Source organism: Phyllobates terribilis, unplaced genomic scaffold (genome assembly GCF_046119375.1).
Source record: "Phyllobates terribilis strain yellow unplaced genomic scaffold, ASM4611937v1 Scaffold_63__1_contigs__length_7903474, whole genome shotgun sequence".
NCBI lineage: Eukaryota > Metazoa > Chordata > Amphibia > Anura > Dendrobatidae > Phyllobates > Phyllobates terribilis.
In genome coordinates this window covers 4525807-4552689 of record NW_027362823.1, presented here as the reverse complement: position 1 = coordinate 4552689, position 26883 = coordinate 4525807, and positions in this window count along the sequence as shown.

Below are 26883 nucleotides of genomic sequence, written 5' to 3'. Positions count from 1 at the left end.
ATTGCCTGTTAAGCAGTTGTCTTTAGTGTATGTCATTGCCTGTTAAGCAGTTGTCTTTGGTGTATGGCATTGATGGTTAAGCAGTTGTCATTGGTGTATGGCGTTGCCTGATAAGCAGTTGTCTTTGGTGTATGGCAGTGTCTGTTAAGCAGTTGTCTTTGCTGTATGGCATTGTCTGTTAAGCAGTTGTCTTTGGTGTATGGCATTGTCTGTTAAGCAGTTGTCATTGGTGTATGGCGTTGCCTGATAAGCAGTTGTCTTTGGTGTATGGCAGTGTCTGTTAAGCAGTTGTCTTTGCTGTATGGCATTGTCTGTTAAGCAGTTGTCTTTGGTGTATGGCATTGCCTGTTAAGCAGTTGTCTTTGGTGTATGGCATTGCCTGTTAAGCAGTTGTCTTTGGTGTATGGCATTGTCTGTTAAGCAGTTGTCTTTGGTGTATGGCATTGCCTGTTAAGAACTTGTCTTTAGTCTATGGCAGTGTATGTTAAGCAGTGGTCTTTGGTGTACGGCGTTGACTGTTAAACAGTTTTCTTTGGTGTATGGCATTCCCTGTTAAGCAGTTGTCTTTAGTGTATGGCATTGTCTGTTAAGCAGTTGTCTTTGGTGTATGGCATTGCCTGTTAAGCAGTTGTCTTTGGTGTATGGCATTGTCTGTTGAGCAGTTGTCTTTAGTGTATGGCATTGCCTGTTAAGCAGTTGTCTTTGGTGTATTGCATTGCCTGTTAAGCAGTTGTCTTTGGTGTATGGCATTGTCTGTTAAGAACTTGTCTTTAGTCTATGGCAGTGTATGTTAAGCAGTTGTCTTTGTTGTGTGGCACTGTCTGCTAAGCAGTTGTCTTTGGTGTATGGCATTGTCTGTTAAGCAGTTGTCTTTGGTGTATGGCATTGTCTGTTAAGCAGTTGTCTTTGGTTTATGGTGTTGCCTGTTAAGCAGTTTTCTTTGGTGTATTGCGTTGCCTGTTAAGCAGTTGTCTTTGGTGTATGGCATTGTCTGTTAAGCAGTTGTCTTTGGTTTATGGTGTTGCCTGTTAAGCAGTTGTCTTTGGTGTATGGCATTGTCTGTTAAGCAGTTGTCTTTGGTGTATGGCATTGCCTGTTAAGCAGTTGTCTTTGGTGTAAGGAGTTGTCTGTTAAGCAGTTGTCTTTGGTGTTTGGCATTGTCTGTTAAGCAGTTGTCTTTGGTGTATGGTAGTGTCTGTTAAGCAGTTGTCTTTGGTGTATGGCATTGTCTGTTAAGCAGTTGTCTTTGGTGTATGGCATTGTCTGTTAAGCAGTTGTCTTTGGTGTATGGCATTGTCTGTTAAGCAGTTGTCTTTGGTGTATGGCGTTGTCTGTTAAGCAGTTGTCTTTGGTGTTTGGCATTGTCTGTTAAGCAGTTGTCTTTGGTGTATGGCAGTGTCTGTTAAGCAGTTGTCTTTGGTGTATGGCATTGTCTGTTAAGCAGTTGTCTTTGGTGTATGGCATTGTCTGTTAAGCAGTTGTCTTTGGTGTATGGCGTTGTCTGTTAAGCAGTTGTCTTTGGTGTATGGCATTGCCTGTTAAGCAGTTGGCTTTGGTATATGGCTTATTCTGTTAAGCAGTTGTCTTTGGTGTAAGGAGTTGTCTGTTAAGCAGTTGTCTTTGGTGTTTGGCATTGTCTGTTAAGCAGTTGTCTTTGGTGTATGGTAGTGTCTGTTAAGCAGTTGTCTTTGGTGTATGGCATTGTCTGTTAAGCAGTTGTGTTTGGTGTATGGCATTGCCTGTTAAGCAGTTGTCTTTGGTGTATGGCATTGCCTGTTAAGCAGTTGTCTTTGGTATATGGCTTTTTCTGTTAAGCAGTTGTCTTTGGTGTATTGCATTGCCTGTTAAGCAGTTGTCTTCGGTGTATGACAATGCCTGTTAAGCAGTTGTCTTTGGTGTAAGGCGTTGTCTGTTAAGCAGTTGTCTTTGGTGTATGGAATTGTCTGTTAAGCAGTTGTCTTTGGTGTATGGCATTGCCTGTTAAGTAGTAGTCTTTGGTGTCTGGTAGTGTCTGTTAAGCAGTTGTCTCTGGTGTATGGCATTGTCTGTTAAGCAGTTGTCTTTGGTGTATGGCGTTACCTGTTAAGCAGTTGTCTTTGGTGTATGGCAGTGTCTGTTAAGCAGTTGTCTTTGGTGTATGGTGTTGCCTGTTAAGCAGTTTTCTTTGGTGTATGGCATTGCCTGTTAAGCAGTTGTCTTTGGTGTATGGTGTTGCCTGTTAAGCAGTTTTCTTTGGTGTATGGTGTTGCCTGTTAAGCAGTTGTCTTTGGTGTATGGCAGTGTCTGTTAAGCAGTTGTCTTTGGTGTATGGCATTGCCTGTTAAGCAGTTGTCTTTGGTGTATGGTGTTGCCTGTTAAGCAGTTTTCTTAGGTGTATGGCATTGCCTGTTAAGCAGTTGTCTTTGGTGTATGGTGTTGCCTGTTAAGCAGTTGTCTTTGGTGTATGACAGTGTCTGTTAAGCAGTTGTCTTTGGTGTATGGTGTTGCCTGTTAAGCAGTTGTCTTTGGTGTATGGCAGTGTCTGTTAAGCAGTTGTCTTTGGTGTATGGTGTTGCCTGTTAAGCAGTTGTCTTTGGTGTATGGCGTTACCTGTTAAGCAGTTGTCTTTAGTGTAAGGCGTTGTCTGTTAAGCAGTTGTCTTTGGTGTATGGCATTGTCTGTTATGCAGTTGTCTTTGGTGCATGGCATTGCCTGTTAAGCAGTTGTCTTTGGTGTATGGCATTGTCTGTTAAGCAGTTGTCTTTGGTGTATGGTGTTGCCTGTTAAGCAGTTGTCTTTGGTGTATGGTGTTGCCTGTTAAGCAGTTGTCTTTGGTGTATGGCAGTGTCTGTTAAGCAGTTGTCTTTGGTGTATGGCATTGCCTGTTAAGCAGTTTTCTTTGGTGTATGGCATTGCCTGTTAAGCAGTTGTCTTTGGTGTATGGTGTTGCCTGTTAAGCAGTTGTCTTTGGTGTATGACAGTGTCTGTTAAGCAGATGTCTTTGGTGTATGGTGTTGCCTGTTAAGCAGTTGTCTTTGGTGTATGGCAGTGTCTGTTAAGCAGTTGTCTTTGGTGTATGGTGTTGCCTGTTAAGCAGTTGTCTTTGGTGTATGGCGTTACCTGTTAAGCAGTTGTCTTTAGTGTATGGCGTTGTCTGTTAAGCAGTTGTCTTTGGTGTATGGCATTGTCTGTTATGCAGTTGTCTTTGGTGCATGGCATTGCCTGTTAAGCAGTTGTCTTTGGTGTATGGCATTGTCTGTTAAGCAGTTGTCTTTGGTGTATGACATTGTCTGTTAAGCAGTTGTCTTTGTTGTATGGCATTGCCTGTTAAGCAGTTGTCTTTAGTGTATGGCACTGCCTGTTAAGCAGTTGTCTTTTGTGTATGGCAGTGTCTGTTAAGCAGTTGTCTTTGGTGTATGGCAGTGTCTGTTAAGCAGTTGTCTTTGGTGTATGGCGTTGTCTTTTAAGCAATTGTCTTTGGTGTATGGCATTGCCTGTTAAGCAGTTGTCCTTGGTATATGTCTTTTTCTGTTAAGCAGTTGTCTTTCGTGTATGGCATTGTCTGCTAAGCAGTTGTCTTTGGTGTATGGCATTGTCTGTTAAGCAGTTGTCTTTGGTGTATGGCATTGTCAGTTAAGCAGTTGTGTTTGGTGTATGGCATTGTCTGTTGAGCAGTTGTCTTTGGTGTATGGCATTACCTTTTAAGCAGTTGTCTTTGGTGTATGGCATTGTCTGTTAAGCAGTTGTCTTTTGTGTATGGCAGTGTCTATTAGGCAGTTGTCTTTGGTGTATGGCATTGTCTGTTATGCAGTTGTCTTTGGTGTATGGCATTGCCTGTTAAGCAGTTGTCTTTGGTGTACTGCGTTGTCTGTTAAGCAGTTGTCTTTGGTGTATGGCATTGCCTGTTAAGCAGTTGTCTTCGGTGTATGACATTGCCTGTTAAGCAGCTGTCTTTGGTGTAAGGCGTTGTCTGTTAAGCAGTTGTCTTTGGTGTATGGTATTGCCTGTTGAGCAGTTGTCTTTGGTGTATGGCATTACCTTTTAAGCAGCTGTCTTTGGTGTATGGCATTGCCTGTTAAGCAGTTGTCTTTGGTGTATGGCATTGTCTGTTATGCAGTTGTCTTTAGTGTATGGCATTGCCTGTTAAGCAGTGGTCTTTGGTGTATGGCATTGTCTGTTAAGCAGTTGTCTTTGGTGTATGGCATTGCCTGTTAAGCAGTTGTCTTTGGTGTAAGGCGTTGTCTGTTAAGCAGTTGTCTTTGGTGTTTGGCATTGTCTGTTAAGCAGTTGTCTTTGGTGTATGGCATTGTCTGTTAAGCAGTTGTCTTTGGTGTATGGCAGTGTCTGTTAAGCAGTTGTCTTTGGTGTATGGCATTGTCTGTTAAGCAGTTGTCTTTAGTGTATGGCATTGTCTGTTAAGCAGTTGTCTTTGGTGTATGGCATTGTCTGTTAAGCAGTTGTCTTTGGTGTATGGCATTGTCTGTTAAGCAGTTGTCTGTGGTGTATGGCATTGTCTGTTAAGCAGTTGTCTTTAGTGTATGGCATTGTCTGTTAAGCAGTTGTCTTTGGTGCATGACATTGTCTGTTAAGCAGTTGTCTTTGGTGTATGGCATTGTATGTTAAGCAGTTGTCTTTAGTGTATGGCACTGACGGTTAAGCAGTTGTCTTTGGTGTATGGCATTGTCTGTTAAGCAGTTGTCTTTGGTGTATGGCATTGTCTTTTAAGCAGTTGTCTTAGGTGCATTGCATTGCCTGTAAAGCAGTTGTCTTTGGTGTATGGCATTTTCTGTTAAGCAGTTGTCTTTAGTGTATGGCAGTGTCTGTTAAGCAGTGGTCTTTGGTGTTTGGCATTGTCTGTTGAGCAGTTGTCTTTGGTGTACGGCGTTGACTGTTAAACAGTTTTCTTTGGTGTATGGTGTTGTATGTTAAGCAGTTGTCTTTGGTGTATGGCATTCCCTGTTAAGCAGTTGTCTTTAGTGTATGGCATTGCCTGTTAAGCAGTTGTCTTTAGTGTATGGCAGTGTCTGTTAAGCAGTGGTCTTTGGTGTTTGGCATTGTCTGTTGAGCAGTTGTCTTCAGTGTATGGCATTGCCTGTTAAGCAGTTGTCTTTAGTGTATGTCATTGCCTGTTAAGCAGTTGTCTTTGGTGTATGGCATTGATGGTTAAGCAGTTGTCATTGGTGTATGGCGTTGCCTGATAAGCAGTTGTCTTTGGTGTATGGCAGTGTCTGTTAAGCAGTTGTCTTTGCTGTATGGCATTGTCTGTTAAGCAGTTGTCTTTGGTGTATGGCATTGTCTGTTAAGCAGTTGTCATTGGTGTATGGCGTTGCCTGATAAGCAGTTGTCTTTGGTGTATGGCAGTGTCTGTTAAGCAGTTGTCTTTGCTGTATGGCATTGTCTGTTAAGCAGTTGTCTTTGGTGTATGGCATTGCCTGTTAAGCAGTTGTCTTTGGTGTATGGCATTGCCTGTTAAGCAGTTGTCTTTGGTGTATGGCATTGTCTGTTAAGCAGTTGTCTTTGGTGTATGGCATTGCCTGTTAAGAACTTGTCTTTAGTCTATGGCAGTGTATGTTAAGCAGTGGTCTTTGGTGTACGGCGTTGACTGTTAAACAGTTTTCTTTGGTGTATGGCATTCCCTGTTAAGCAGTTGTCTTTAGTGTATGGCATTGTCTGTTAAGCAGTTGTCTTTGGTGTATGGCATTGCCTGTTAAGCAGTTGTCTTTGGTGTATGGCATTGTCTGTTGAGCAGTTGTCTTTAGTGTATGGCATTGCCTGTTAAGCAGTTGTCTTTGGTGTATTGCATTGCCTGTTAAGCAGTTGTCTTTGGTGTATGGCATTGTCTGTTAAGAACTTGTCTTTAGTCTATGGCAGTGTATGTTAAGCAGTTGTCTTTGTTGTGTGGCACTGTCTGCTAAGCAGTTGTCTTTGGTGTATGGCATTGTCTGTTAAGCAGTTGTCTTTGGTGTATGGCATTGTCTGTTAAGCAGTTGTCTTTGGTTTATGGTGTTGCCTGTTAAGCAGTTTTCTTTGGTGTATTGCGTTGCCTGTTAAGCAGTTGTCTTTGGTGTATGGCATTGTCTGTTAAGCAGTTGTCTTTGGTTTATGGTGTTGCCTGTTAAGCAGTTGTCTTTGGTGTATGGCATTGTCTGTTAAGCAGTTGTCTTTGGTGTATGGCATTGCCTGTTAAGCAGTTGTCTTTGGTGTAAGGAGTTGTCTGTTAAGCAGTTGTCTTTGGTGTTTGGCATTGTCTGTTAAGCAGTTGTCTTTGGTGTATGGTAGTGTCTGTTAAGCAGTTGTCTTTGGTGTATGGCATTGTCTGTTAAGCAGTTGTCTTTGGTGTATGGCATTGTCTGTTAAGCAGTTGTCTTTGGTGTATGGCATTGTCTGTTAAGCAGTTGTCTTTGGTGTATGGCGTTGTCTGTTAAGCAGTTGTCTTTGGTGTTTGGCATTGTCTGTTAAGCAGTTGTCTTTGGTGTATGGCAGTGTCTGTTAAGCAGTTGTCTTTGGTGTATGGCATTGTCTGTTAAGCAGTTGTCTTTGGTGTATGGCATTGTCTGTTAAGCAGTTGTCTTTGGTGTATGGCGTTGTCTGTTAAGCAGTTGTCTTTGGTGTATGGCATTGCCTGTTAAGCAGTTGGCTTTGGTATATGGCTTATTCTGTTAAGCAGTTGTCTTTGGTGTAAGGAGTTGTCTGTTAAGCAGTTGTCTTTGGTGTTTGGCATTGTCTGTTAAGCAGTTGTCTTTGGTGTATGGTAGTGTCTGTTAAGCAGTTGTCTTTGGTGTATGGCATTGTCTGTTAAGCAGTTGTGTTTGGTGTATGGCATTGCCTGTTAAGCAGTTGTCTTTGGTGTATGGCATTGCCTGTTAAGCAGTTGTCTTTGGTATATGGCTTTTTCTGTTAAGCAGTTGTCTTTGGTGTATTGCATTGCCTGTTAAGCAGTTGTCTTCGGTGTATGACAATGCCTGTTAAGCAGTTGTCTTTGGTGTAAGGCGTTGTCTGTTAAGCAGTTGTCTTTGGTGTATGGAATTGTCTGTTAAGCAGTTGTCTTTGGTGTATGGCATTGCCTGTTAAGTAGTAGTCTTTGGTGTCTGGTAGTGTCTGTTAAGCAGTTGTCTCTGGTGTATGGCATTGTCTGTTAAGCAGTTGTCTTTGGTGTATGGCGTTACCTGTTAAGCAGTTGTCTTTGGTGTATGGCAGTGTCTGTTAAGCAGTTGTCTTTGGTGTATGGTGTTGCCTGTTAAGCAGTTTTCTTTGGTGTATGGCATTGCCTGTTAAGCAGTTGTCTTTGGTGTATGGTGTTGCCTGTTAAGCAGTTTTCTTTGGTGTATGGTGTTGCCTGTTAAGCAGTTGTCTTTGGTGTATGGCAGTGTCTGTTAAGCAGTTGTCTTTGGTGTATGGCATTGCCTGTTAAGCAGTTGTCTTTGGTGTATGGTGTTGCCTGTTAAGCAGTTTTCTTAGGTGTATGGCATTGCCTGTTAAGCAGTTGTCTTTGGTGTATGGTGTTGCCTGTTAAGCAGTTGTCTTTGGTGTATGACAGTGTCTGTTAAGCAGTTGTCTTTGGTGTATGGTGTTGCCTGTTAAGCAGTTGTCTTTGGTGTATGGCAGTGTCTGTTAAGCAGTTGTCTTTGGTGTATGGTGTTGCCTGTTAAGCAGTTGTCTTTGGTGTATGGCGTTACCTGTTAAGCAGTTGTCTTTAGTGTAAGGCGTTGTCTGTTAAGCAGTTGTCTTTGGTGTATGGCATTGTCTGTTATGCAGTTGTCTTTGGTGCATGGCATTGCCTGTTAAGCAGTTGTCTTTGGTGTATGGCATTGTCTGTTAAGCAGTTGTCTTTGGTGTATGGTGTTGCCTGTTAAGCAGTTGTCTTTGGTGTATGGTGTTGCCTGTTAAGCAGTTGTCTTTGGTGTATGGCAGTGTCTGTTAAGCAGTTGTCTTTGGTGTATGGCATTGCCTGTTAAGCAGTTTTCTTTGGTGTATGGCATTGCCTGTTAAGCAGTTGTCTTTGGTGTATGGTGTTGCCTGTTAAGCAGTTGTCTTTGGTGTATGACAGTGTCTGTTAAGCAGATGTCTTTGGTGTATGGTGTTGCCTGTTAAGCAGTTGTCTTTGGTGTATGGCAGTGTCTGTTAAGCAGTTGTCTTTGGTGTATGGTGTTGCCTGTTAAGCAGTTGTCTTTGGTGTATGGCGTTACCTGTTAAGCAGTTGTCTTTAGTGTATGGCGTTGTCTGTTAAGCAGTTGTCTTTGGTGTATGGCATTGTCTGTTATGCAGTTGTCTTTGGTGCATGGCATTGCCTGTTAAGCAGTTGTCTTTGGTGTATGGCATTGTCTGTTAAGCAGTTGTCTTTGGTGTATGACATTGTCTGTTAAGCAGTTGTCTTTGTTGTATGGCATTGCCTGTTAAGCAGTTGTCTTTAGTGTATGGCACTGCCTGTTAAGCAGTTGTCTTTTGTGTATGGCAGTGTCTGTTAAGCAGTTGTCTTTGGTGTATGGCAGTGTCTGTTAAGCAGTTGTCTTTGGTGTATGGCGTTGTCTTTTAAGCAATTGTCTTTGGTGTATGGCATTGCCTGTTAAGCAGTTGTCCTTGGTATATGTCTTTTTCTGTTAAGCAGTTGTCTTTCGTGTATGGCATTGTCTGCTAAGCAGTTGTCTTTGGTGTATGGCATTGTCTGTTAAGCAGTTGTCTTTGGTGTATGGCATTGTCAGTTAAGCAGTTGTGTTTGGTGTATGGCATTGTCTGTTGAGCAGTTGTCTTTGGTGTATGGCATTACCTTTTAAGCAGTTGTCTTTGGTGTATGGCATTGTCTGTTAAGCAGTTGTCTTTTGTGTATGGCAGTGTCTATTAGGCAGTTGTCTTTGGTGTATGGCATTGTCTGTTATGCAGTTGTCTTTGGTGTATGGCATTGCCTGTTAAGCAGTTGTCTTTGGTGTACTGCGTTGTCTGTTAAGCAGTTGTCTTTGGTGTATGGCATTGCCTGTTAAGCAGTTGTCTTCGGTGTATGACATTGCCTGTTAAGCAGCTGTCTTTGGTGTAAGGCGTTGTCTGTTAAGCAGTTGTCTTTGGTGTATGGTATTGCCTGTTGAGCAGTTGTCTTTGGTGTATGGCATTACCTTTTAAGCAGCTGTCTTTGGTGTATGGCATTGCCTGTTAAGCAGTTGTCTTTGGTGTATGGCATTGTCTGTTATGCAGTTGTCTTTAGTGTATGGCATTGCCTGTTAAGCAGTGGTCTTTGGTGTATGGCATTGTCTGTTAAGCAGTTGTCTTTGGTGTATGGCATTGCCTGTTAAGCAGTTGTCTTTGGTGTAAGGCGTTGTCTGTTAAGCAGTTGTCTTTGGTGTTTGGCATTGTCTGTTAAGCAGTTGTCTTTGGTGTATGGCATTGTCTGTTAAGCAGTTGTCTTTGGTGTATGGCAGTGTCTGTTAAGCAGTTGTCTTTGGTGTATGGCATTGTCTGTTAAGCAGTTGTCTTTAGTGTATGGCATTGTCTGTTAAGCAGTTGTCTTTGGTGTATGGCATTGTCTGTTAAGCAGTTGTCTTTGGTGTATGGCATTGCCTCTTAAGCAGTTGTCTTTGGTGTATGGCATTGCCTGTTAAGTAGTAGTCTTTGGTGTCTGGTACTGTCTGTTAAGCAGTTGTCTTTGGTGTTTGGCATTGTCTGTTAAGCAGTTGTCTTTGGTGTCTGGTAGTGTCTTTTAAGTAGTAGTCTTTGGTGTATGGCATTGCCTGTTAAGTAGTAGTCTTTGGTGTTTGGTAGTGTCTGTTAAGCAGTTGTCTTTGGTGTATAGCATTGCCTGTTAAGCAGTTGTCTTTGGTGTATGGTGTTGCCTGTTAAGCAGTTTTCTTTGGTGTATGGCATTGTCTGTTAAGCAGTTGTCTTTGGTGTATGGCATTGCCTGTCAAGCAGTTGTCTTTTGTGTATGGCATTGCCTGTTAAGCAGTTGTCTTTGGTGTATGGCATTGTCTGTTAAGCAGTTGTCTTTGGTGTATGGCATTGTCTGTTAAGCAGTTGTCTTTGGTGTATGGCATTGCCTGTTAAGCAGTTGTCTTTGGTATATGGCATTGCCTGTTAAGCAGTTGTCTTTGGTGTATGGCATTGCCTGTTAAGAATTTGTCTTTGGTGTATGGCATTGCCTGTTTAGCAGTTGTCTTTGGTGTATGGTGTTGCCTGTTAAGCAGTTGTCTTTGGTGTATGACAGTGTCTGTTAAGCAGTTGTCTTTGGTGTATGGTGTTGCCTGTTAAGCAGTTGTCTTTGGTGTATGGCAGTGTCTGTTAAGCAGTTGTCTTTGGTGTATGGTGTTGCCTGTTAAGCAGTTGTCTTTGGTGTATGGCGTTACCTGTTAAGCAGTTGTCTTTAGTGTATGGCGTTGTCTGTTAAGCAGTTGTCTTTGGTGTATGGCGTTGTCTGTTATGCAGTTGTCTTTGGTGCATGGCATTGCCTGTTAAGCAGTTGTCTTTGGTGTATGGCATTGTCTGTTAAGCAGTTGTCTTTGGTGTATGGTGTTGCCTGTTAAGCAGTTGTCTTTGGTGTATGGTGTTGCCTGTTAAGCAGTTGTCTTTGGTGTATGGCAGTGTCTGTTAAGCAGTTGTCTTTGGTGTATGGCATTGCCTGTCAAGCAGTTGTCTTTGCTGTATGGCATTGCCTGTTAAGCAGTTGTCTTTGGTGTATGGTGTTGCCTGTTAAGCAGTTGTCTTTGGTGTATGACAGTGTCTGTTAAGCAGTTGTCTTTGGTGTATGGCATTGCCTGTTAAGCAGTTGTCTTTGGTGTATGGTGTTGCCTGTTAAGCAGTTGTCTTTGGTGTATGGTGTTGCCTGTTAAGCAGTTTTCTTTGGTGTATGGCATTGCCTGTTAAGCAGTTGTCTTTGGTTTATGGTGTTGACTGTTAAGCAGTTGTCTTTGGTGTATGGTGTTGCCTGTTAAGCAGTTGTCTTTGGTGTGTGGCATTGTCTGCTAAGCAGTTGTCTTTGGTGTATGGCGTTACCTGTTAAGCAGTTGTCTTTGGTGTATGGCAGTGTCTGTTAAGCAGTTGTCTTTGGTGTATGGTGTTGCCTGTTAAGCAGTTGTCTTTGGTGTATGGTGTTGCCTGTTAAGCAGTTTTCTTTGGTGTATGGTGTTGCCTGTTAAGCAGTTGTCTTTGGTGTATGGCAGTGTCTGTTAAGCAGTTGTCTTTGGTGTATGGCATTGCCTGTTAAGCAGTTGTCTTTGGTGTATGGTGTTGCCTGTTAAGCAGTTTTCTTTGGTGTATGGCATTGCCTGTTAAGCAGTTGTCTTTGGTGTATGGTGTTGCCTGTTAAGCAGTTGTCTTTGATGTATGACAGTGTCTGTTAAGCAGTTGTCTTTGGTGTATGGTGTTGCCTGTTAAGCAGTTGTCTTTGGTGTATGGCAGTGTCTGTTAAGCAGTTGTCTTTGGTGTATGGCATTGTCTGTTATGCAGTTTTCTTTGGTGCATGGCATTGCCTGTTAAGCAGTTGTCTTTGGTGTATGGCATTGTCTGTTAAGCAGTTGTCTTTGGTGTATGGTGTTGCCTGTTAAACAGTTGTCTTTGGTGTAGGGTGTTGCCTGTTAAGCAGTTGTCTTTGGTGTATGGCAGTGTCTGTTAAGCAGTTGTCTTTGGTGTATGGCATTGCCTGTTAAGCAGTTTTCTTTGGTGTATGGCATTGCCTGTTAAGCAGTTGTCTTTGGTGTATGGTGTTGCCTGTTAAGCAGTTGTCTTTGGTGTATGACAGTGTCTGTTAAGCAGTTGTCTTTGGTGTATGGTGTTGCCTGTTAAGCAGTTGTCTTTGGTGTATGGCAGTGTCTGTTAAGCAGTTGTCTTTGGTGTATGGTGTTGCCTGTTAAGCAGTTGTCTTTGGTGTATGGCGTTACCTGTTAAGCAGTTGTCTTTAGTGTATGGCGTTGTCTGTTAAGCAGTTGTCTTTGGTGTATGGCATTGTCTGTTATGCAGTTGTCTTTGGTGCATGGCATTGCCTGTTAAGCAGTTGTCTTTCGTGTATGGCATTGTCTGTTAAGCAGTTGTCTTTGGTGTATGACATTGTCTGTTAAGCAGTTGTCTTTGTTGTATGGCATTGCCTGTTAAGCAGTTGTCTTTAGTGTATGGCACTGCCTGTTAAGCAGTTGTCTTTTGTGTATGGCAGTGTCTGTTAAGCAGTTGTCTTTGGTGTATGGCAGTGTCTGTTAAGCAGTTGTCTTTGGTGTATGGCGTTGTCTTTTAAGCAATTGTCTTTGGTGTATGGCATTGCCTGTTAAGCAGTTGTCCTTGGTATATGTCTTTTTCTGTTAAGCAGTTGTCTTTCGTGTATGGCATTGTCTGCTAAGCAGTTGTCTTTGGTGTATGGCATTGTCTGTTAAGCAGTTGTCTTTGGTGTATGGCATTGTCAGTTAAGCAGTTGTGTTTGGTGTATGGCATTGTCTGTTGAGCAGTTGTCTTTGGTGTATGGCATTACCTTTTAAGCAGTTGTCTTTGGTGTATGGCATTGTCTGTTAAGCAGTTGTCTTTGGTGTATGGCAGTGTCTATTAGGCAGTTGTCTTTGGTGTATGGCATTGTCTGTTATGCAGTTGTGTTTAGTGTATGGCATTGCCTGTTAAGCAGTTGTCTTGGTGTATGGCATTGCCTGTTAAGCAGTTGTCTTTGGTGTACTGCGTTGTCTGTTAAGCAGTTGTCTTTGGGGTATGGCATTGCCTGTTAAGCAGTTGTCTTTGGTGTAAGGCGTTGTCTATTAAGCAGTTGTCTTTGGTGTATGGCATTGCCTGTTGAGCAGTTGTCTTTGGTGTATGGCATTACCTTTTAAGCAGCTGTCTTTGGTGTATGGCATTGCCTGTTAAGCAGTTGTCTTTGGTGTATGGCATTGTCTGTTATGCAGTTGTCTTTAGTGTATGGCATTGCCTGTTAAGCAGTGGTCTTTGGTGTATGGCATTGTCTGTTAAGCAGTTGTCTTTGGTGTATGGCATTGCCTGTTAAGCAGTTGTCTTTGGTGTATGACATTGCCTGTTAAACAGTTGTCTTTGGTGTAAGGCGTTGTCTGTTAAGCAGTTGTCTTTGGTGTTTGGCATTGTCTGTTAAGCAGTTGTCTTTGGTGTATGGCATTGTCTGTTAAGCAGTTGTCTTTGGTGTATGGCAGTGTCTGTTAAGCAGTTGTCTTTGGTGTATGGCATTGTCTGTTAAGCAGTTGTCTTTAGTGTATGGCATTGTCTGTTAAGCAGTTGTCTTTGGTGTATGGCATTGTCTGTTAAGCAGTTGTCTTTGGTGTATGGCATTGCCTCTTAAGCAGTTGTCTTTGGTGTATGGCATTGCCTGTTAAGTAGTAGTCTTTGGTGTCTGGTACTGTCTGTTAAGCAGTTGTCTTTGGTGTTTGGCATTGTCTGTTAAGCAGTTGTCTTTGGTGTCTGGTAGTGTCTGTTAAGTAGTAGTCTTTGGTGTATGGCATTGCCTGTTAAGTAGTAGTCTTTGGTGTTTGGTAGTGTCTGTTAAGCAGTTGTCTTTGGTGTATAGCATTGCCTGTTAAGCAGTTGTCTTTGGTGTATGGTGTTGCCTGTTAAGCAGTTTTCTTTGGTGTATGGCATTGTCTGTTAAGCAGTTGTCTTTGGTGTATGGCATTGCCTGTCAAGCAGTTGTCTTTTGTGTATGGCATTGCCTGTTAAGCAGTTGTCTTTGGTGTATGGCATTGTCTGTTAAGCAGTTGTCTTTGGTGTATGGCATTGTCTGTTAAGCAGTTGTCTTTGGTGTATGGCATTGCCTGTTAAGCAGTTGTCTTTGGTATATGGCATTGCCTGTTAAGCAGTTGTCTTTGGTGTATGGCATTGCCTGTTAAGAATTTGTCTTTGGTGTATGGCATTGCCTGTTTAGCAGTTGTCTTTGGTGTATGGTGTTGCCTGTTAAGCAGTTTTCTTTGGTATATGGCATTGTCTGTTAAGCAGTTGTCTTTGGTGTATGGCATTGCCTGTCAAGCAGTTGTCTTTAGTGTATGGCATTGCCTGTTAAGCAGTTGTGTTTAGTGTATGTCATTGCCTGTTAAGCAGTTGTCTTTGGTGTATGGCATTGCATGTTAAGCAGTTGTCTTTGGTGTATGGCATTGTCTGTTAAGCAGTTGTCTTTGGTGTATGGCATTGTCTGTTAAGCAGTTGTCTTTGGTGTATGGCATTGCCTGTTAAGCGGTTGTCTTTAATGTATGTCATTGCCTGTTAAGCAGTTGTCTTTGGTGTGTGGCATTGTCTGCTAAGCAGTTGTCTTTGGTGTATGGCGTTACCTGTTAAGCAGTTGTCTTTGGTGTATGGCAGTGTCTGTTAAGCAGTTGTCTTGGGTGTATGGTGTTGCCTGTTAAGCAGTTTTGTTTGGTGTATGGCATTGCCTGTTAAGCAGTTGTCTTTGGTGTATGGTGTTGCCTGTTAAGCAGTTGTCTTTGGTGTATGGTGTTGCCTGTTAAGCAGTTTTCTTTGGTGTATGGCATTGCCTGTTAAGCAGTTGTCTTTGGTGTATGGTGTTGCCTGTTAAGCAGTTGTCTTTGGTGTATGGTGTTGCCTGTTAAGCAGTTGTCTTTGGTGTGTGGCATTGTCTGCTAAGCAGTTGTCTTTGGTGTATGGCGTTACCTGTTAAGCAGTTGTCTTTGGTGTATGGCAGTGTCTGTTAAGCAGTTGTCTTTGGTGTATGGTGTTGCCTGTTAAGCAGTTTTCTTTGGTGTATGGCATTGCCTGTTAAGCAGTTGTCTTTGGTGTATGGTGTTGCCTGTTAAGCAGTTTTCTTTGGTGTATGGTGTTGCCTGTTAAGCAGTTTTCTTTGGTGTATGGTGTTGCCTGTTAAGCAGTTGGCTTTGGTGTATGGCAGTGTCTGTTAAGCAGTTGTCTTTGGTGTATGGCATTGCCGGTTAAGCAGTTGTCTTTGGTGTATGGTGTTGCCTTTTAAGCAGTTTTCTTTGGTGTATGGCATTGCCTGTTAAGCAGTTGTCTTTGGTGTATGGTGTTGCCTGTTAAGCAGTTGTCTTTGGTGTATGACAGTGTCTGTTAAGCAGTTGTCTTTGGTGTATGGTGTTGCCTGTTAAGCAGTTGTCTTTGGTGTATGGCAGTGTCTGTTAAGCAGTTGTCTTTGGTGTATGGTGTTGCCTGTTAAGCAGTTGTCTTTGGTGTATGGCAGTGTCTGTTAAGCAGTTGTCTTTGGTGTATGGCGTTACCTGTTAAGCAGTTGTCTTTAGTGTATGGCGTTGTCTGTTAAGCAGTTGTCTTTGGTGTATGGCGTTGTCTGTTATGCAGTTGTCTTTGGTGCATGGCATTGCCTGTTAAGCAGTTGTCTTTGGTGTATGGCATTGTCTGTTAAGCAGTTGTCTTTGGTGTATGGTGTTGCCTGTTAAGCAGTTGTCTTTGGTGTATGGTGTTGCCTGTTAAGCAGTTGTCTTTGGTGTATGGCAGTGTCTGTTAAGCAGTTGTCTTTGGTGTATGGCATTGCCTGTCAAGCAGTTGTCTTTGCTGTATGGCATTGCCTGTTAAGCAGTTGTCTTTGGTGTATGGTGTTGCCTGTTAAGCAGTTGTCTTTGGTGTATGACAGTGTCTGTTAAGCAGTTGTCTTTGGTGTATGGCATTGCCTGTTAAGCAGTTGTCTTTGGTGTATGGTGTTGCCTGTTAAGCAGTTGTCTTTGGTGTATGGTGTTGCCTGTTAAGCAGTTTTCTTTGGTGTATGGCATTGCCTGTTAAGCAGTTGTCTTTGGTGTATGGTGTTGACTGTTAAGCAGTTGTCTTTGGTGTATGGTGTTGCCTGTTAAGCAGTTGTCTTTGGTGTGTGGCATTGTCTGCTAAGCAGTTGTCTTTGGTGTATGGCGTTACCTGTTAAGCAGTTGTCTTTGGTGTATGGCAGTGTCTGTTAAGCAGTTGTCTTTGGTGTATGGTGTTGCCTGTTAAGCAGTTGTCTTTGGTGTATGGTGTTGCCTGTTAAGCAGTTTTCTTTGGTGTATGGTGTTGCCTGTTAAGCAGTTGTCTTTGGTGTATGGCAGTGTCTGTTAAGCAGTTGTCTTTGGTGTATGGCATTGCCTGTTAAGCAGTTGTCTTTGGTGTATGGTGTTGCCTGTTAAGCAGTTTTCTTTGGTGTATGGCATTGCCTGTTAAGCAGTTGTCTTTGGTGTATGGTGTTGCCTGTTAAGCAGTTTTCTTTGGTGTATGGTGTTGCCTGTTAAGCAGTTTTCTTTGGTGTATGGTGTTGCCTGTTAAGCAGTTGGCTTTGGTGTATGGCAGTGTCTGTTAAGCAGTTGTCTTTGGTGTATGGCATTGCCTGTTAAGCAGTTGTCTTTGGTGTATGGTGTTGCCTGTTAAGCAGTTTTCTTTGGTGTATGGCATTGCCTGTTAAGCAGTTGTCTTTGGTGTATGGTGTTGCCTGTTAAGCAGTTGTCTTTGGTGTATGACAGTGTCTGTTAAGCAGTTGTCTTTGGTGTATGGTGTTGCCTGTTAAGCAGTTGTCTTTGGTGTATGGCAGTGTCTGTTAAGCAGTTGTCTTTGGTGTATGGTGTTGCCTGTTAAGCAGTTGTCTTTGGTGTATGGCGTTACCTGTTAAGCAGTTGTCTTTAGTGTATGGCGTTGTCTGTTAAGCAGTTGTCTTTGGTGTATGGCGTTGTCTGTTATGCAGTTGTCTTTGGTGCATGGCATTGTCTGTTAAGCAGTTGTCTTTGGTGTATGGTGTTGCCTGTTAAGCAGTTGTCTTTGGTGTATGGTGTTGCCTGTTAAGCAGTTGTCTTTGGTGTGTGGCATTGTCTGCTAAGCAGTTGTCTTTGGTGTATGGCGTTACCTGTTAAGCAGTTGTCTTTGGTGTATGGCAGTGTCTGTTAAGCAGTTGTCTTTGGTGTATGGTGTTGCCTGTTAAGCAGTTGTCTTTGGTGTATGGTGTTGCCTGTTAAGCAGTTTTCTTTGGTGTATGGTGTTGCCTGTTAAGCAGTTGTCTTTGGTGTATGGCAGTGTCTGTTAAGCAGTTGTCTTTGGTGTATGGCATTGCCTGTTAAGCAGTTGTCTTTGGTGTATGGTGTTGCCTGTTAAGCAGTTTTCTTTGGTGTATGGCATTGCCTGTTAAGCAGTTGTCTTTGGTGTATGGTGTTGCCTGTTAAGCAGTTGTCTTTGATGTATGACAGTGTCTGTTAAGCAGTTGTCTTTGGTGTATGGTGTTGCCTGTTAAGCAGTTGTCTTTGGTGTATGGCAGTGTCTGTTAAGCAGTTGTCTTTGGTGTATGGCATTGTCTGTTATGCAGTTGTCTTTGGTGCATGGCATTGCCTGTTAAGCAGTTGTCTTTGGTGTATGGCATTGTCTGTTAAGCAGTTGTCTTTGGTGTATGGTGTTGCCTGTTAAGCAGTTGTCTTTGGTGTATGGTGTTGCCTGTTAAGCAGTTGTCTTTGGTGTATGGCAGTGTCTGTTAAGCAGTTGTCTTTGGTGTATGGCATTGCCTGTTAAGCAGTTTTCTTTGGTGTATGGCATTGCCTGTTAAGCAGTTGTCTTTGGTGTATGGTGTTGCCTGTTAAGCAGTTGTCTTTGGTGTATGACAGTGTCTGTTAAGCAGTTGTCTTTGGTGTATGGTGTTGCCTGTTAAGCAGTTGTCTTTGGTGTATGGCAGTGTCTGTTAAGCAGTTGTCTTTGGTGTATGGTGTTGCCTGTTAAGCAGTTGTCTTTGGTGTATGGCGTTACCTGTTAAGCAGTTGTCTTTAGTGTATGGCGTTGTCTGTTAAGCAGTTGTCTTTGGTGTATGGCATTGTCTGTTATGCAGTTGTCTTTGGTGCATGGCATTGCCTGTTAAGCAGTTGTCTTTGGTGTATGGCATTGTCTGTTAAGCAGTTGTCTTTGGTGTATGACATTGTCTGTTAAGCAGTTGTCTTTGTTGTATGGCATTGCCTGTTAAGAAGTTGTCTTTAGTGTATGGCACTGCCTGTTAAGCAGTTGTCTTTTGTGTATGGCAGTGTCTGTTAAGCAGTTGTCTTTGGTGTATGGCAGTGTCTGTTAAGCAGTTGTCTTTGGTGTATGGCGTTGTCTTTTAAGCAATTGTCTTTGGTGTATGGCATTGCCTGTTAAGCAGTTGTCCTTGGTATATGTCTTTTTCTGTTAAGCAGTTGTCTTTCGTGTATGGCATTGTCTGCTAAGCAGTTGTCTTTGTTGTATGGCATTGTCTGCTAAGCAGTTGTCTTTGGTGTATGGCATTGTCAGTTAAGCAGTTGTGTTTGGTGTATGGCATTGTCTGTTGAGCAGTTGTCTTTGGTGTATGGCATTACCTTTTAAGCAGTTGTCTTTGGTGTATGGCATTGTCTGTTAAGCAGTTGTCTTTGGTGTATGGCAGTGTCTATTAGGCAGTTGTCTTTGGTGTATGGCATTGTCTGTTATGCAGTTGTGTTTAGTGTATGGCATTGCCTGTTAAGCAGTTGTCTTTGGTGTATGGCATTGCCTGTTAAGCAGTTGTCTTTGGTGTAATGCGTTGTCTGTTAAGCAGTTGTCTTTGGTGTATGGCATTGCCTGTTAAGCAGTTGTCTTTGGTGTAAGGCGTTGTCTATTAAGCAGTTGTCTTTGGTGTATGGCATTGCCTGTTGAGCAGTTGCCTTTGGTGTATGGCATTACCTTTTAAGCAGTTGTCTTTGGTGTATGGCATTGTCTGTTAAGCAGTTGTCTTTGGTGTATGGCAGTGTCTATTAGGCAGTTGTCTTTGGTGTATGGCATTGTCAGTTAAGCAGTTGTGTTTGGTGTATGGCATTGTCTGTTGAGCAGTTGTCTTTGGTGTATGGCATTACCTTTTAAGCAGTTGTCTTTGGTGTATGGCATTGTCTGTTAAGCAGTTGTCTTTGGTGTATGGCAGTGTCTATTAGGCAGTTGTCTTTGGTGTATGGCATTGTCTGTTATGCAGTTGTGTTTAGTGTATGGCATTGCCTGTTAAGCAGTTGTCTTTGGTGTATGGCATTGCCTGTTAAGCAGTTGTCTTTGGTGTAATGCGTTGTCTGTTAAGCAGTTGTCTTTGGTGTATGGCATTGTCTGTTAAGCAGTTGTCTTTGGTGTATGGCATTGCCTGTTAAGCAGTTGTCTTTGGTGTATGGCATTGCCTGTTAAGCAGTTGTCTTTGGTGTATGGCATTGTCTGTTATGCAGTTGTCTTTAGTGTATGGCATTGCCTGTTAAGCAGTGGTCTTTGGTGTATGGCATTGTCTGTTAAGCAGTTGTCTTTGGTGTATGGCATTGCCTGTTAAGCAGTTGTCTTTGGTGTATGACATTGCCTGTTAAACAGTTGTCTTTGGTGTAAGGCGTTGTCTGTTAAGCAGTTGTCTTTGGTGTTTGGCATTGTCTGTTAAGCAGTTGTCTTTGGTGTATGGCATTGTCTGTTAAGCAGTTGTCTTTGGTGTATGGCAGTGTCTGTTAAGCAGTTGTCTTTGGTGTATGGCATTGTCTGTTAAGCAGTTGTCTTTAGTGTATGGCATTGTCTGTTAAGCAGTTGTCTTTGGTGTATGGCATTGTCTGTGAAGCAGTTGTCTTTGGTGTATGGCATTGCCTCTTAAGCAGTTGTCTTTGGTGTATGGCATTGCCTGTTAAGTAGTAGTCTTTGGTGTCTGGTACTGTCTGTTAAGCAGTTGTCTTTGGTGTTTGGCATTGTCTGTTAAGCAGTTGTCTTTGGTGTCTGGTAGTGTCTGTTAAGTAGTAGTCTTTGGTGTATGGCATTGCCTGTTAAGTAGTAGTCTTTGGTGTTTGGTAGTGTCTGTTAAGCAGTTGTCTTTGGTGTATAGCATTGCCTGTTAAGCAGTTGTCTTTGGTGTATGGTGTTGCCTGTTAAGCAGTTTTCTTTGGTGTATGGCATTGTCTGTTAAGCAGTTGTCTTTGGTGTATGGCATTGCCTGTCAAGCAGTTGTCTTTTGTGTATGGCATTGCCTGTTAAGCAGTTGTCTTTGGTGTATGGCATTGTCTGTTAAGCAGTTGTCTTTGGTGTATGGCATTGTCTGTTAAGCAGTTGTCTTTGGTGTATGGCATTGTCTGTTATGCAGTTGTCTTTGGTGCATGGCATTGCCTGTTAAGCAGTTGTCTTTGGTGTATGGCATTGTCTGTTAAGCAGTTGTCTTTGGTGTATGACATTGTCTGTTAAGCAGTTGTCTTTGTTGTATGGCATTGCCTGTTAAGCAGTTGTCTTTAGTGTATGGCACTGCCTGTTAAGCAGTTGTCTTTTGTGTATGGCAGTGTCTGTTAAGCAGTTGTCTTTGGTGTATGGCAGTGTCTGTTAAGCAGTTGTCTTTGGTGTATGGCGTTGTCTTTTAAGCAATTGTCTTTGGTGTATGGCATTGCCTGTTAAGCAGTTGTCCTTGGTATATGTCTTTTTCTGTTAAGCAGTTGTCTTTCGTGTATGGCATTGTCTGCTAAGCAGTTGTCTTTGGTGTATGGCATTGTCTGTTAAGCAGTTGTCTTTGGTGTATGGCATTGTCAGTTAAGCAGTTGTGTTTGGTGTATGGCATTGTCTGTTGAGCAGTTGTCTTTGGTGTATGGCATTACCTTTTAAGCAGTTGTCTTTGGTGTATGGCATTGTCTGTTAAGCAGTTGTCTTTGGTGTATGGCAGTGTCTATTAGGCAGTTGTCTTTGGTGTATGGCATTGTCTGTTATGCAGTTGTGTTTAGTGTATGGCATTGCCTGTTAAGCAGTTGTCTTTGGTGTATGGCATTGCCTGTTAAGCAGTTGTCTTTGGTGTACTGCGTTGTCTGTTAAGCAGTTGTCTTTGGTGTATGGCATTGCCTGTTAAGCAGTTGTCTTTAGTGTATGGCATTGTCTGTTAAGCAGTTGTCTTTAGTGTATGGCAGTGTCTATTAAGCAGTTGTCTTTGGTGTATGGCATTGCCTGTTGAGCAGTTGCCTTTGGTGTATGGCATTACCTTTTAAGCAGCTGTCTTTGGTGTATGGCATTGCCTGTTAAGCAGTTGTCTTTGGTGTATGGCATTGTCTGTTATGCAGTTGTCTTTAGTGTATGGCATTGCCTGTTAAGCAGTGGTCTTTGGTGTATGGCATTGTCTGTTAAGCAGTTGTCTTTGGTGTATGGCATTGCCTGTTAAGCAGTTGTCTTTGGTGTATGACATTGCCTGTTAAACAGTTGTCTTTGGTGTAAGGCGTTGTCTGTTAAGCAGTTGTCTTTGGTGTTTGGCATTGTCTGTTAAGCAGTTGTCTTTGGTGTATGGCATTGTCTGTTAAGCAGTTGTCTTTGGTGTATGGCAGTGTCTGTTAAGCAGTTGTCTTTGGTGTATGGCATTGTCTGTTAAGCAGTTGTCTTTAGTGTATGGCATTGTCTGTTAAGCAGTTGTCTTTGGTGTATGGCATTGTCTGTTAAGCAGTTGTCTTTGGTGTATGGCATTGCCTCTTAAGCAGTTGTCTTTGGTGTATGGCATTGCCTGTTAAGTAGTAGTCTTTGGTGTCTGGTACTGTCTGTTAAGCAGTTGTCTTTGGTGTTTGGCATTGTCTGTTAAGCAGTTGTCTTTGGTGTCTGGTAGTGTCTGTTAAGTAGTAGTCTTTGGTGTATGGCATTGCCTGTTAAGTAGTAGTCTTTGGTGTTTGGTAGTGTCTGTTAAGCAGTTGTCTTTGGTGTATAGCATTGCCTGTTAAGCAGTTGTCTTTGGTGTATGGTGTTGCCTGTTAAGCAGTTTTCTTTGGTGTATGGCATTGTCTGTTAAGCAGTTGTCTTTGGTGTATGGCATTGCCTGTCAAGCAGTTGTCTTTTGTGTATGGCATTGCCTGTTAAGCAGTTGTCTTTGGTGTATGGCATTGTCTGTTAAGCAGTTGTCTTTGGTGTATGGCATTGTCTGTTAAGCAGTTGTCTATGGTGTATGGCATTGCCTGTTAAGCAGTTGTCTTTGGTATATGGCATTGCCTGTTAAGCAGTTGTCTTTGGTGTATGGCATTGCCTGTTAAGAATTTGTCTTTGGTGTATGGCATTGCCTGTATAGCAGTTGTCTTTGGTGTATGGTGTTGCCTGTTAAGCAGTTTTCTTTGGTATATGGCATTGTCTGTTAAGCAGTTGTCTTTGGTGTATGGCATTGCCTGTCAAGCAGTTGTCTTTAGTGTATGGCATTGCCTGTTAAGCAGTTGTGTTTAGTGTATGTCATTGCCTGTTAAGCAGTTGTCTTTGGTGTATGGCATTGCATGTTAAGCAGTTGTCTTTGGTGTATGGCATTGTCTGTTAAGCAGTTGTCTTTGGTGTATGGCATTGTCTGTTAAGCAGTTGTCTTTGGTGTATGGCATTGCCTGTTAAGCAGTTGTCTTTAATGTATGTCATTGCCTGTTAAGCAGTTGTCTTTGGTGTGTGGCATTGTCTGCTAAGCAGTTGTCTTTGGTGTATGGCGTTACCTGTTAAGCAGTTGTCTTTGGTGTATGGCAGTGTCTGTTAAGCAGTTGTCTTGGGTGTATGGTGTTGCCTGTTAAGCAGTTTTCTTTGGTGTATGGCATTGCCTGTTAAGCAGTTGTCTTTGGTGTATGGTGTTGCCTGTTAAGCAGTTGTCTTGGGTGTATGGTGTTGCCTGTTCAGCAGTTGTCTTTGGTGTATGGCATTGTCTGTTAAGCAGTTGTCTTTGGTGTATGGCAGGGCTTGTTAAGCAGTTGTCCTTAGTGTATGGCATTGTCTGTTAAGCAGTTGTCTTTGGTGTATGGCATTGCCTGTTAAGCAGTTGTCTTTGGTGTATGGCACTGTCTGTTAAGCAGTTGTCTTTGGTGTATGGCATTGTCTGTTAAGCAGTTGTCTTTGGTGTATTTCAGTGTCTGATAAGCAGTTGACTTTGGTGTATGGCATTGTCTGTTAAGCAGTTGTCTTTGGTGTATGGCATTGCCTTTTAAGCATTTGTTTTTGGTGTTTGGCAGTGTCTATTACGCAGTTGTCTTTAGTGTATGGCATTGTCTGTTAAGCAGTTGTCTTTGGTGTATGGCATTGTCTGTTAAGCAGTTGTCTTTGGGGTACGGCATTTTCTGTTAAGCAGTTGTCTTTGGTGTATGGCATAGTCTGTTAAGCAGTTGTCTGTGGTGTATAGCATTGTCTGTTAAGCAGTTGTCTTTGTTGTATGGCATTGCCTGTTAAGCAGTTGTCTTTGGTGTATGGCATTGCCTGTTAAACAGTTGTCTTTGGTGTATGGCATTGTCTGTTAAGCAGTTGTCTTTGGTGTATGGCATTGTCTGTTAAGCAGTTGTCTTTGGTGTATGGAATTGCCTGTTAAGCAGTTGTCTAAGGTGTATGGCAGTGTCTGTTAAGCAGTTGTCTTTGGTGTATGGCATTGCCTGTTAAGCAGTTGTCTTTGTTGTATGGCATTGCCTGTTAAGCAGTTGTCTTTGGTGTATGGCATTGTCTGTTAAGCAGTTGTCTTTGGTGTATGGCATTGTCTGTTAAGCAGTTGTCTTTGGTGTATGGCATTGTCTGTTAAGCAGTTGTCTTTGGTGTATGGCATTGTTTGTTAAGCAGTTGTCTTTGGTGTATGGCATTGCCTGTTAAGCAGTTGTCTTTGGTGTATGGCGTTGCCTGTTCAGCAGTTGTCTTTGGTGTATGGCATTGCCTGTTAAGCAGTTGTCTTTGGTGTATGGCATTGTCTGTTAAGCAGTTGTCTTTGGTGTATGGCAGGGCTTGTTAAGCAGTTGTCCTTAGTGGATGGCATTGTCTGTTAAGCAGTTGTCTTTGGTGTATGGCATTGCCTGTTAAGCAATTGTCTTTGGTGTATGGCACTGTCTGTTAAGCAGTTGTCTTTGGTGTATGGCATTGTCTGTTAAGCAGTTGTCTTTGGTGTATTTCAGTGTCTGATAAGCAGTTGACTTTGGTGTATGGCATTGTCTGTTAAGCAGTTGTCTTTGGTGTATGGCATTGCCTTTTAAGCAGTTGTTTTTGGTGTTTGGCAGTATCTATTACGCAGTTGTCTTTAGTGTATGGCATTGTCTGTTAAGCAGTTGTCTTTGGTGTATGGCATTGTCTGTTAAGCAGTTGTCTTTGGGGTACGGCATTTTCTGTTAAGCAGTTGTCTTTGGTGTATGGCATAGTCTGTTAAGCAGTTGTCTGTGGTGTATAGCATTGTCTGTTAAGCAGTTGTCTTTGTTGTATGGCATTGCCTGTTAAGCAGTTGTCTTTGGTGTATGGCATTGCCTGTTAAACAGTTGTCTTTGGTGTATGGCATTGTCTGTTAAGCAGTTGTCTTTGGTGTATGGCATTGTCTGTTAAGCAGTTGTCTTTGGTGTATGGAATTGCCTGTTAAGCAGTTGTCTAAGGTGTATGGCAGTGTCTGTTAAGCAGTTGTCTTTGGTGTATGGCATTGCCTGTTAAGCAGTTGTCTTTGGTGTATAGCATTGTCTGTTAAGCAGTTGTCTTTGGTGTATGGTGTTGCCTGTTAAGCAGTTGTCTTTGGTGTATGGTGTTGCCTGTTAAGCAGTTGTCTTTGGTGTGTGGCATTGTCTGCTAAGCAGTTGTCTTTGGTGTATGGCGTTACCTGTTAAGCAGTTGTCTTTGGTGTATGGCAGTGTCTGTTAAGCAGTTGTCTTTGGTGTATGGTGTTGCCTGTTAAGCAGTTTTCTTTGGTGTATGGCATTGCCTGTTAAGCAGTTGTCTTTGGTGTATGGTGTTGCCTGTTAAGCAGTTTTCTTTGGTGTATGGTGTTGCCTGTTAAGCAGTTTTCTTTGGTGTATGGTGTTGCCTGTTAAGCAGTTGGCTTTGGTGTATGGCAGTGTCTGTTAAGCAGTTGTCTTTGGTGTATGGCATTGCCTGTTAAGCAGTTGTCTTTGGTGTATGGTGTTGCCTGTTAAGCAGTTTTCTTTGGTGTATGGCATTGCCTGTTAAGCAGTTTTCTTTGGTGTATGGTGTTGCCTGCTAAGCAGTTGTCTTTGGTGTATGACAGTGTCTGTTAAGCAGTTGTCTTTGGTGTATGGTGTTGCCTGTTAAGCAGTTGTCTTTGGTGTATGGCAGTGTCTGTTAAGCAGTTGTCTTTGGTGTATGGTGTTGCCTGTTAAGCAGTTGTCTTTGGTGTATGGCGTTACCTGTTAAGCAGTTGTCTTTAGTGTATGGCGTTGTCTGTTAAGCAGTTGTCTTTGGTGTATGGCGTTGTCTGTTATGCAGTTGTCTTTGGTGCATGGCATTGCCTGTTAAGCAGTTGTCTTTGGTGTATGGCATTGTCTGTTAAGCAGTTGTCTTTGGTGTATGGTGTTGCCTGTTAAGCAGTTGTCTTTGGTGTATGGTGTTGCCTGTTAAGCAGTTGTCTTTGGTGTATGGCAGTGTCTGTTAAGCAGTTGTCTTTGGTGTATGGCATTGCCTGTCAAGCAGTTGTCTTTGCTGTATGGCATTGCCTGTTAAGCAGTTGTCTTTGGTGTATGGTGTTGCCTGTTAAGCAGTTGTCTTTGGTGTATGACAGTGTCTGTTAAGCAGTTGTCTTTGGTGTATGGCATTGCCTGTTAAGCAGTTGTCTTTGGTGTATGGTGTTGCCTGTTAAGCAGTTGTCTTTGGTGTATGGTGTTGCCTGTTAAGCAGTTTTCTTTGGTGTATGGCATTGCCTGTTAAGCAGTTGTCTTTGGTGTATGGTGTTGCCTGTTAAGCAGTTGTCTTTGGTGTATGGTGTTGCCTGTTAAGCAGTTGTCTTTGGTGTGTGGCATTGTCTGCTAAGCAGTTGTCTTTGGTGTATGGCGTTACCTGTTAAGCAGTTGTCTTTGGTGTATGGCAGTGTCTGTTAAGCAGTTGTCTTTGGTGTATGGTGTTGCCTGTTAAGCAGTTTTCTTTGCTGTATGGCATTGCCTGTTAAGCAGTTGTCTTTGGTGTATGGTGTTGCCTGTTAAGCAGTTTTCTTTGGTGTATGGTGTTGCCTGTTAAGCAGTTGTCTTTGGTGTATGGCAGTGTCTGTTAAGCAGTTGTCTTTGGTGTATGGCATTGCCTGTTAAGCAGTTGTCTTTGGTGTATGGTGTTGCCTGTTAAGCAGTTTTCTTTGGTGTATGGCATTGCCTGTTAAGCAGTTGTCTTTGGTGTATGGTGTTGCCTGTTAAGCAGTTGTCTTTGATGTATGACAGTGTCTGTTAAGCAGTTGTCTTTGGTGTATGGTGTTGCCTGTTAAGCAGTTGTCTTTGGTGTATGGCAGTGTCTGTTAAGCAGTTGTCTTTGGTGTATGGTGTTGCCTGTTAAGCAGTTGTCTTTGGTGTATGGCGTTACCTGTTAAGCAGTTGTCTTTAGTGTATGGCGTTGTCTGTTAAGCAGTTGTCTTTGGTGTATGGCGTTGTCTGTTATGCAGTTGTCTTTGGTGCATGGCATTGCCTGTTAAGCAGTTGTCTTTGGTGTATGGCATTGTCTGTTAAGCAGTTGTCTTTGGTGTATGGTGTTGCCTGTTAAGCAGTTGTCTTTGGTGTATGGTGTTGCCTGTTAAGCAGTTGTCTTTGGTGTATGGCAGTGTCTGTTAAGCAGTTGTCTTTGGTGTATGGCATTGCCTGTCAAGCAGTTGTCTTTGGTGTATGGCATTGCCTGTTAAGCAGTTGTCTTTGGTGTATGGTGTTGCCTGTTAAGCAGTTGTCTTTGGTGTATGACAGTGTCTGTTAAGCAGTTGTCTTTGGTGTATGGTGTTGCCTGTTAAGCAGTTGTCTTTGGTGTATGGCAGTGTCTGTTAAGCAGTTGTCTTTGGTGTATGGTGTTGCCTGTTAAGCAGTTGTCTTTGGTGTATGGCGTTACCTGTTAAGTAGTTGTCTTTAGTTTATGGCATTGCCTGTTAAGCAGTTATCTTTGGTGTATGGCATTGTCTGTTAAGCAGTTGTCTTTATTGTATGGCGTTGCCTGTTAAGCAGCAGTCTTTGGTGTCTGGTAGTGTCTGTTAAGCAGTTGTCTTTGGTGTATGGCGTTGTCTGTTAAGCAGTTGTCTTTGGTGTATGGCATTGTCTGTTAAGCAGTTGTCTTTGGTGTATGGCATTACCTGTTAAGCAGTTGTCTTTGGTGTATGGCAGTGTCTGTTAAGCAGTTGTCTTT